Below are 11,694 nucleotides of genomic sequence, written 5' to 3'. Positions count from 1 at the left end.
TTCGAATTTGCGAACGTGTCGGATCGTATGTGAGGTTGGACTAAATTTTTACGAGCGAGCGGAGCGAGCGAGCAACGATCACAATTTGCAAGGTATACATATACCTTATATTGCCTTGCATATATTTCGTGTTAGTACCTAATTTTGTCAGCCACTTCGGACATCACATTGGACTGTAGTATGTGGAAGTAGTACTATTTATGTGAAACTATTCACAAACTGTAAACATTTGTCAGCAGGCAATAGGATAAAGACTTCCGGCTCCTCGGGCTGGTGCGAATGTTTCAATGTCCGTATGTTTCAAACCGTTGGATTGTGACACACCTTTACGCGTCTCTCGTTCGCTGCGCTCGCTCGAAAACTATAGCGTAACCTAAAACCAATCCATCTTGCGTTCATTATTCGATATGGAGATGACTTATTTCGAATTTGCGAACGTGTCGGATCGGATGTGAGGTTGGACTAAATTTTTACGAGCGAGCGGAGCGAGCGAGCAACGATCACAATTTGCAAGGTATACATATACCTTGCAATATGCATATATATCGTGTTAGTACCTAATTTTGTTAGCCACTTCGGACATCACATTGGACTGTAGTATGTGGAAATAGTACTATTTATGTGAAACTATTCACAAACTGTAAACATTTGTCAGCAGGCAATAGGATAAAGACTTCCGGCTCCTCGGGCTGGTGCGAATGTTTCAATGTCCGTATGTTTGAAACCGTTGGATTGTGACACACCTTTACGCGTCTCTCGTTCGCTGCGCTCGCTCGAAAACTATAGCGTAACCTAAAACCAATCCATCTTGCGTTCATTATTCGATATGGTGGCGACTTATTTCGAATTTGCGAACGTGTCGGATCGGATGTGAGGTTGGACTAAATTTTTACGAGCGAGCGGAGCGAGCGAGCAACGATCACAATTTGCAAGGTATACATATACCTGGCAATATGCATATATATCGTGTTAGTACCTAATTTTGTGAGCCACTTCGGACATCACATTGGACTGTAGTATGTGGAAACAGTACTATTTATGTGAAACTATTCACAAACTGTAAACATTTGTCAGCAGGCAATAGGATAAAGACTTCCGGCTCCTCGGGCTGGTGCGAAAGTTTCAATGTCAGTATGTGCCAATCCGTTGGATTGTGACACACCTTTACGCGTCTCTCGCTCGCTGCGCTCGCCCGAAAACTATAGCGTAACCTAAAACCAATCCATCTTGCGTTCATTATTCGATATGGTGGCGACTTATTTCGAATTTGCGAACGTGTCGGATCGGATGTGAGTTTGGACTAAATTTTTACGAGCGAGCGGAGCGAGCGAGCATCGATCACAATATGCAAGGTATACATATACCTTGCAATATGCATATATATCGTGTTAGTACCTAATTTTGTCAGCCACTTCGGACATCACATTGCCCTGTAGTATGTCGAAATAGTACTATTTATGTGAAACTATTCACAAACTGTAAACATTTGTCAGTAGGCAATATGATAAAGACTTCCGGCTCCTCGGGCTGGTGCGAATGTTTCAATGTCAGTATGTGCCAAACCGTTGGATTGTGACACACCTTTTCGCGTCTCTGGCTCGCTGCGCTCGCTCGAAAACTATAGCGTAACCTAAAACCAATCCATCTTGCGTTCATTATTCGATATGGTGGCGACTTATTTCGAATTTGCGAACGTGTCGGGTCGGATGTGAGGTTGGACTAAATTTTTACGAGCGAGCGGAGCGAGCGAGCATCGATCACAATATGCAAGGTATACATATACCTTGCAATATGCATATATATCGTGTTAGTACCTAATTTCGTCAGCCACTTCGGACATCACATTGCCCTGTAGTATGTGGAAATAGTACTATTTATGTGAAACTATTCACAAACTGTAAACATTTGTCAGCAGGCAATATGATAAAGACATCCGGCTCCTCGGGCTGGTGCGAATGTTTCAATGTCAGTATGTGCTAAACCGTTGGACTGTGACACACCTTTACGCGTCTCTCGCTCGCTGCGCTCGCTCGAAAGCTGTAGCCTAACCTAAACCCAATCCATCTTGCGTTAGTCATTCGATATGAAGGCAACTTATTTCGAATTTGCGAACGTGTCGGATCGTATGTGAGGTTGGACTAAATTTTTACGAGCGAGCGGAGCGAGCGAGCAACGATCACAATTTGCAAGGTATACATATACCTTATATTGCCTTGCATATATTTCGTGTTAGTACCTAATTTTGTCAGCCACTTCGGACATCACATTGGACTGTAGTATGTGGAAATAGTACTATTTATGTGAAACTATTCACAAACTGTAAACATTTGTCAGCAGGCAATAGGATAAAGACTTCCGGCTCCTCGGGCTGGTGCGAATGTTTCAATGTCAGTATGTGCCAAACCGTTGGATTGACACACACCTGTACGCGTCTCTCGCTCCCTGCGCTCGCTCGAAAACTATAGCCTAACCTAAAAGAAATCCATCTTGCGTTCATTATTCGATATGGTGGCGACATATTTCGAATTTGCGAACGTGTCGGATCGGTTGTGAGGTTGGAGTAGATTTTTACGAGCGAGCGGAACGAGAGGGCAACGATCACAATTTCCAAGCTATACATATACCTTATATTGCCTTGCATATATTTCGTGTTACTACCTAATTTTGTCAGCCATTTCGGACATCACATTGCACTGTACTATGTGGAAACAGTACTATTTATGTGGAACTATTCACAAACTGTAAACACTTGTCAGTAGGCAATATGATAAAGACTTCCGGCTCCTCGGGCTGGTGCGAATGTTTCAATGTCAGTATGTGCCAAACCGTTGGATTGTGACACACCTTTACGCGTCTCTCGCTCGCTGCGCTCGCTCGAAAACTATAGCCTAACCTAAAACCAATCCCTCTTGCGTTAGTCATTCGATATGAAGGCGACTTATTTCGAATTTGCGAACGTGTCGGATCGGATGTGATGTTGGACTAAATTTTTACGAGCGAGCGGAGCGAGCGAGCAACGATCACAATTTGCAAGGTATACATATACCTTGCAATATGCATATATATCGTGTTAGTACGTAATTTTGTCAGGCACTTCGGACATCACATTGCACTGTAGTATGTGGAAATAGTACTATTTATGTGAAACTATTCACAAACTGTAAACATTTGTCACTAGACAATATGATAAAAACTTCCGGTTCCTCGGGCGGGTGCGAATGTTTCAATGTCAGTATGTGCCAAACCGTTGGATTGTGACACACCTTTACGCGTCTCTCGCTCGCTGCGCTCGCTCGAAAACTATAGCCTAACCTAAAACCAATCCCTCTTGCGTTAGTCATTCGATATGAAGGCGACTTATTTCGAATTTGCGAACGTGTCGGATCGGATGTGAGGTTGGACTAAATTTTTACGAGCGAGCGGAGCGAGCGAGCAACGATCACAATTTGCAAGGTATACATATACCTTGCAATATGCATATATATCGTGTTAGTACGTAATTTTGTCAGGCACTTCGGACATCACATTGGACTGTAGTATGTGGAAATAGTACTATTTATGTGAAACTATTCACAAACTGTAAACATTTGTCACTAGACAATATGATAAAAACTTCCGGTTCCTCGGGCGGGTGCGAATGTTTCAATGTCAGTATGTGCCAAACCGTTGGATTGTGACACACCTTTACGCGTCTCTCGTTCGCTGCGCTCGCTCGAAAACTATAGCGTAACCTAAAACCAATCTATCTTGCGTTCATTATTCGATATGGTGGCGACTTATTTCGAATTTGCGAACGTGTCGGATCGGATGTGAGGTTGGACTAAATTTTTACGAGCGAGCGGAGCGAGCGAGCAACGATCACAATTTGCAAGGTATACATATACCTCGCAATATGCATATATATCGTGTTAGTACCTAATTTTGTTAGCCACTTCGGACATCACATTGGACTGTAGTATGTGGAAATAGTACTATTTATGTGAAGCTATTCACAAACTGTAAACATTTGTCAGCAGGCAATAGGATAAATACTTCCGGCTCCTCTGGCTGGTGCGAATGTTTCAATGTCCGTATGTGCCAAACCGTTAGATTGTGAGACACCTTTACGCGTCTCTGGCTCGCTGCGCTCGCTCGAAAACTATAGCGTAACCTAAAACCAATCCATCTTGCGTTCATTATTCGATATGGTGGCGACTTATTTCGAATTTGCGAACGTGTCGGGTCGGATGTGAGGTTGGACGAAATTTTTACGAGCGAGCGGAGCGAGCGAGCGTCGATCACAATATGCAAGGTATACATATACCTTGCAATATGCATATATATCGTGTTAGTACCTAATTTCGTCAGCCACTTCGGACATCACATTGCCCTGTAGTATGTGGAAATAGTACTATTTATGTGAAACTATTCACAAACTGTAAACATTTGTCAGCAGGCAATATGATAAAGACATCCGGCTCCTCGGGCTGGTGCGAATGTTTCAATGTCAGTATGTGCCAAACCGTTGGACTGTGACACACCTTTACGCGTCTCTCGCTCGCTGCGCTCGCTCGAAAGCTGTAGCCTAACCTAAACCCAATCCATCTTGCGTTAGTCATTCGATATGAAGGCAACTTATTTCGAATTTGCGAACGTGTCGGATCGTATGTGAGGTTGGACTAAATTTTTACGAGCGAGCGGAGCGAGCGAGCAACGATCACAATTTGCAAGGTATACATATACCTTATATTGCCTTGCATATATTTCGTGTTAGTACCTAATTTTGTCAGCCACTTCGGACATCACATTGGACTGTAGTATGTGGAAGTAGTACTATTTATGTGAAACTATTCACAAACTGTAAACATTTGTCAGCAGGCAATAGGATAAAGACTTCCGGCTCCTCGGGCTGGTGCGAATGTTTCAATGTCCGTATGTTTCAAACCGTTGGATTGTGACACACCCTTACGCGTCTCTCGTTCGCTGCGCTCGCTCGAAAACTATAGCGTAACCTAAAACCAATCCATCTTGCGTTCATTATTCGATATGGTGATGACTTATTTCGAATTTGCGAACGTGTCGGATCGGATGTGAGGTTGGACTAAATTTTTACGAGCGAGCGGAGCGAGCGAGCAACGATCACAATTTGCAAGGTATACATATACCTTGCAATATGCATATATATCGTGTTAGTACCTAATTTTGTTAGCCACTTCGGACATCACATTGGACTGTAGTATGTGGAAATAGTACTATTTATGTGAAACTATTCACAAACTGTAAACATTTGTCAGCAGGCAATAGGATAAAGACTTCCGGCTCCTCGGGCTGGAGCGAATGTTTCAATGTCCGTATGTTTGAAACCGTTGGATTGTGACACACCTTTACGCGTCTCTCGTTCGCTGCGCTCGCTCGAAAACTATAGCGTAACCTAAAACCAATCCATCTTGCGTTCATTATTCGATATGGTGGCGACTTATTTCGAATTTGCGAACGTGTCGGATCGGATGTGAGGTTGGACTAAATTTTTACGAGCGAGCGGAGCGAGCGAGCAACGATCACAATTTGCAAGGTATACATATACCTGGCAATATGCATATATATCGTGTTAGTACCTAATTTTGTGAGCCACTTCGGACATCACATTGGACTGTAGTATGTGGAAACAGTACTATTTATGTGAAACTATTCACAAACTGTGAACATTTGTCAGCAGGCAATAGGATAAAGACTTCCGGCTCCTCGGGCTGGTGCGAAAGTTTCAATGTCAGTATGTGCCAATCCGTTGGATTGTGACACACCTTTACGCGTCTCTCGCTCGCTGCGCTCGCTCGAAAACTATAGCGTAACCTAAAACCAATCCATCTTGCGTTCATTATTCGATATGGTGGCGACTTATTTCGAATTTGCGAACGTGTCGGATCGGATGTGAGTTTGGACTAAATTTTTACGAGCGAGCGGAGCGAGCGAGCATCGATCACAATATGCAAGGTATACATATACCTTGCAATATGCATATATATCGTGTTAGTACCTAATTTTGTCAGCCACTTCGGACATCACATTGCCCTGTAGTATGTCGAAATAGTACTATTTATGTGAAACTATTCACAAACTGTAAACATTTGTCAGTAGGCAATATGATAAAGACTTCCGGCTCCACGGGCTGGTGCGAATGTTTCAATGTCAGTATGTGCCAAACCGTTGGATTGTGACACACCTTTACGCGTCTCTGGCTCGCTGCGCTCGCTCGAAAACTATAGCGTAACCTAAAACCAATCCATCTTGCGTTCATTATTCGATATGGTGGCGACTTATTTCGAATTTGCGAACGTGTCGGGTCGGATGTGAGGTTGGACTAAATTTTTACGAGCGAGCGGAGCGAGCGAGCATCGATCACAATATGCAAGGTATACATATACCTTGCAATATGCATATATATCGTGTTAGTACCTAATTTCGTCAGCCACTTCGGACATCACATTGCCCTGTAGTATGTGGAAATAGTACTATTTATGTGAAACTATTCACAAACTGTAAACATTTGTCAGCAGACAATATGATAAAGACATCCGGCTCCTCGGGCTGGTGCGAATGTTTCAATGTCAGTATGTGCTAAACCGTTGGACTGTGACACACCTTTACGCGTCTCTCGCTCGCTGCGCTCGCTCGAAAGCTGTAGCCTAACCTAAACCCAATCCATCTTGCGTTAGTCATTCGATATGAAGGCAACTTATTTCGAATTTGCGAACGTGTCGGATCGTATGTGAGGTTGGACTAAATTTTTACGAGCGAGCGGAGCGAGCGAGCAACGATCACAATTTGCAAGGTATACATATACCTTATATTGCCTTGCATATATTTCGTGTTAGTACCTAATTTTGTCAGCCACTTCGGACATCACATTGGACTGTAGTATGTGGAAATAGTACTATTTATGTGAAACTATTCACAAACTGTAAACATTTGTCAGCAGGCAATAGGATAAAGACTTCCGGCTCCTCGGGCTGGTGCGAATGTTTCAATGTCAGTATGTGCCAAACCGTTGGATTGACACACACCTGTACGCGTCTCTCGCTCGCTGCGCTCGCTCGAAAACTATAGCCTAACCTAAAAGAAATCCATCTTGCGTTCATTATTCGATATAGTGGCGACATATTTCGAATTTGCGAACGTGTCGGATCGGTTGTGAGGTTGGAGTAGATTTTTACGAGCGAGCGGAACGAGAGAGCAACGATCACAATTTCCAAGCTATACATATACCTTATATTGCCTTGCATATATTTCGTGTTACTACCTAATTTTGTCAGCCATTTCGGACATCACATTGCACTGTACTATGTGGGAACAGTACTATTTATGTGGAACTATTCACAAACTGTAAACACTTGTCAGTAGGCAATATGATAAAGACTTCCGGCTCCTCGGGCTGGTGCGAATGTTTCAATGTCAGTATATGCCAAACCGTTGGATTGTGACACACCTTTACGCGTCTCTCGCTCGCTGCGCTCGCTCGAAAACTATAGCCTAACCTAAAACCAATCCCTCTTGCGTTAGTCATTCGATATGAAGGCGACTTATTTCGAATTTGCGAACGTGTCGGATCGGATGTGATGTTGGACTAAATTTTTACGAGCGAGCGGAGCGAGCGAGCAACGATCACAATTTGCAAGGTATACATATACCTTGCAATATGCATATATATCGTGTTAGTACGTAATTTTGTCAGGCACTTCGGACATCACATTGCACTGTAGTATGTGGAAATAGTACTATTTATGTGAAACTATTCACAAACTGTAAACATTTGTCACTAGACAATATGATAAAAACTTCCGGTTCCTCGGGCGGGTGCGAATGTTTCAATGTCAGTATGTGCCAAACCGTTGGATTGTGACACACCTTTACGCGTCTCTCGCTCGCTGCGCTCGCTCGAAAACTATAGCCTAACCTAAAACCAATCCCTCTTGCGTTAGTCATTCGATATGAAGGCGACTTATTTCGAATTTGCGAACGTGTCGGATCGGATGTGAGGTTGGACTAAATTTTTACGAGCGAGCGGAGCGAGCGAGCAACGATCACAATTTGCAAGGTATACATATACCTTGCAATATGCATATATATCGTGTTAGTACGTAATTTTGTCAGGCACTTCGGACATCACATTGCACTGTAGTATGTGGAAATAGTACTATTTATGTGAAACTATTCACAAACTGTAAACATTTGTCACTAGACAATATGATAAAAACTTCCGGTTCCTCGGGCGGGTGCGAATGTTTCAATGTCAGTATGTGCCAAACCGTTGGATTGTGACACACCTTTACGCGTCTCTCGTTCGCTGCGCTCGCTCGAAAACTATAGCCTAACCTAAAACCAATCCCTCTTGCGTTAGTCATTCGATATGAAGGCGACTTATTTCGAATTTGCGAACGTGTCGGATCGGATGTGAGGTTGGACTAAATTTTTACGAGCGAGCGGAGCGAGCGAGCAACGATCACAATTTGCAAGGTATACATATACCTTGCAATATGCATATATATCGTGTTAGTACGTAATTTTGTCAGGCACTTCGGACATCACATTGCACTGTAGTATGTGGAAATAGTACTATTTATGTGAAACTATTCACAAACTGTAAACATTTGTCAGCAGGCAATAGGATAAAGACTTCCGGCTCCTCGGGCTGGTGCGAATGTTTCAATGTCCGTATGTTTGAAACCGTTGGATTGTGACACACCTTTACGCGTCTCTCGTTCGCTGCGCTCGCTCGAAAACTATAGCGTAACCTAAAACCAATCCATCTTGCGTTCATTATTCGATATGGTGGCGACTTATTTCGAATTTGCGAACGTGTCGGATCGGATGTGAGGTTGGACTAAATTTTTACGAGCGAGCGGAGCGAGCGAGCAACGATCCCAATTTGCAAGGTATACATATACCTTATATTGCCTTGCATATATTTCGTGTTAGTACCTAATTTTGTCAGCCACTTCGGACATCACATTGGACTGTAGTATGTGGAAATAGTACTATTTATGTGAAACTATTCACAAACTGTAAACATTTGTCAGCAGGCAATAGGATAAAGACTTCCGGCTCCTCGGGCTGGTGCGAATGTTTCAATGTTCGTATGTTTGAAACCGTTGGATTGTGACACACCTTTACGCGTCTCTCGTTCGCTGCGCTCGCTCGAAAACTATAGCGTAACCAAAAACCAATCCATCTTGCGTTCATTATTCGATATGGTGGCGACTTATTTCGAATTTGCGAACGTGTCGGATCGGATGTGAGGTTGGACTAAATTTTTACGAGCGAGCGGAGCGAGCGAGCAACGATCACAATTTGCAAGGTATACATATACCTGGCAATATGCATATATATCGTGTTAGTACCTAATTTTGTGAGCCACCTCGGACATCACATTGGACTGTAGTATGTGGAAACAGTACTATTTATGTGAAACTATTCACAAACTGTAAACATTTGTCAGCAGGCAATAGGATAAAGACTTCCGGCTCCTCGGGCTGGTGCGAATGTTTCAATGTCCGTATGTTTCAAACCGTTGGATTGTGACACACCTTTACGCGTCTCTCGTTCGCTGCGCTCGCTCGAAAACTATAGCGTAACCTAAAACCAATCCATCTTGCGTTCATTATTCGATATGGTGGCGACTTATTTCGAATTTGCGAACGTGTCGGATCGGATGTGAGGTTGGACTAAATTTTTACGAGCGAGCGGAGCGAGCGAGCAACGATCACAATTTGCAAGGTATACATATACCTCGCAATATGCATATATATCGTGTTAGTACCTAATTTTGTTAGCCACTTCGGACATCACATTGGACTGTAGTATGTGGAAATAGTACTATTTATGTGAAGCTATTCACAAACTGTAAACATTTGTCAGCAGGCAATAGGATAAATACTTCTGTCTCCTCTGGCTGGCGCGAATGTTTCAATGTCCGTATGTGAAAAACCGTTAGATTGTGATACACCTTTACGCGTCTCTCGCTCGCTGCGCTCGCTCGAAAACTATAGCGTAACCTAAAACCAATCCATCTTGCGTTCATTATTCGATATGGTGGCGACTTATTTCGAATTTGCGAACGTGTCGGATCGGATGTGAGGTTGGACTAAATTTTTACGAGCGAGCGGAGCGAGCGAGCAACGATCACAATTTGCAAGGTATACATATACCTTGCAATATGTATATATATCGTGTTAGTACCTAATTTTGTTAGCCACTTCGGACATCACATTGGACCGTAGTATGTGGAAATAGTACTATTTATGTGAAACTATTCACAAACTGTAAACATTTGTCAGCAGGCAATAGGATAAAGACTTCCGGCTCCTCGGGCTGGTGCAAATGTTTCAATGTCAGTATGTGCCAAACCGTTGGATTGTGACACACCTTTACGCGTCTCTCGCTCGCTGCGCTCGCTCGAAAGCTGTAGCCTAACCTAAACCCAATTCATCTTGCGTTAGTCATTCGATATGAAGGCAACTTATTTCGAATTTGCGAACGTGTCGGATCGTATGTGAGGTTGGACTAAATTTTTACGAGCGAGCGGAGCGAGCGAGCAACGATCACAATTTGGAGGTATACATATACCTTATATTGCCTTGCATATATTTCGTGTTAGTACCTAATTTTGTCAGCCACTTCGGACATCACATTGGACTGTAGTATGTGGAAATAGTACTATTTATGTGAAACTATTCACAAACTGTAAACATTTGTCAGCAGGCAATAGGATAAAGGCTTCCGGCTCCTCGGGCTGGTGCGAATGTTTCAATGTCCGTATGTGCCAAACCGTTGGATTGTGACACACCTTTACGCGTCTCTCGTTCGCTGCGCTCGCTCGAAAACTATAGCGTAACCTAAAACCAATCCATCTTGCGTTCATTATTCGATATGGTGGCGACTTATTTCGAATTTGCGAACGTGTCGGATCGGATGTGAGGTTGGACTAAATTTTTACGAGCGAGCGGAGCGAGCGAGCAACGATCACAATTTGCAAGGTATACATATACCTTGCAATATGCATATATATCGTGTTAGTACCTAATTTTGTGAGCCACTTCGGACATCACATTGGACTGTAGTATGTGGAAATAGTACTATTTATGTGAAACTATTCACAAACTGTAAACATTTGTCAGCAGGCAATAGGATAAAGACTTCCGGCTCCTCGGGCTGGTGCGAATGTTTCAATGTCCGTATGTGCCAAACCGTTGGATTGTGACACACCTTTACGCGTCTCTCGTTCGCTGCGCTCGCTCGAAAACTATAGCGTAACCTAAAACCAATCCATCTTGCGTTCATTATTCGATATGGTGGCGACTTATTTCGAATTTGCGAACGTGTCGGACCGGATGTGAGGTTGGACTAAATTTTTACGAGCGAGCGGAGCGAGCGAGCATCGATCACAATATGCAAGGTATACATATACCTTGCAATATGCATATATATCGTGTTAGTACCTAATTTCGTCAGCCACTTCGGAAATCACATTGCCCTGTAGTATGTCGAAATAGTACTATTTATGTGAAACTATTCACAAACTGTAAACATTTGTCAGTAGGCAATATGATAAAGACTTCCGGCTCCTCGGGCTGGTGCAAATGTTTCAATGTCAGTATGTGCCAAACCGTTGGATTGTGACACACCTTTACGCGTCTCTCGCTCGCTGCGCTCGCTCGAAAG

This window comes from Bombus terrestris, unplaced genomic scaffold (assembly GCF_910591885.1).
Source record: "Bombus terrestris unplaced genomic scaffold, iyBomTerr1.2, whole genome shotgun sequence".
Classification (NCBI taxonomy): Eukaryota; Metazoa; Arthropoda; class Insecta; order Hymenoptera; family Apidae; genus Bombus; species Bombus terrestris.
This window is presented reverse-complemented; position numbering follows the sequence as displayed.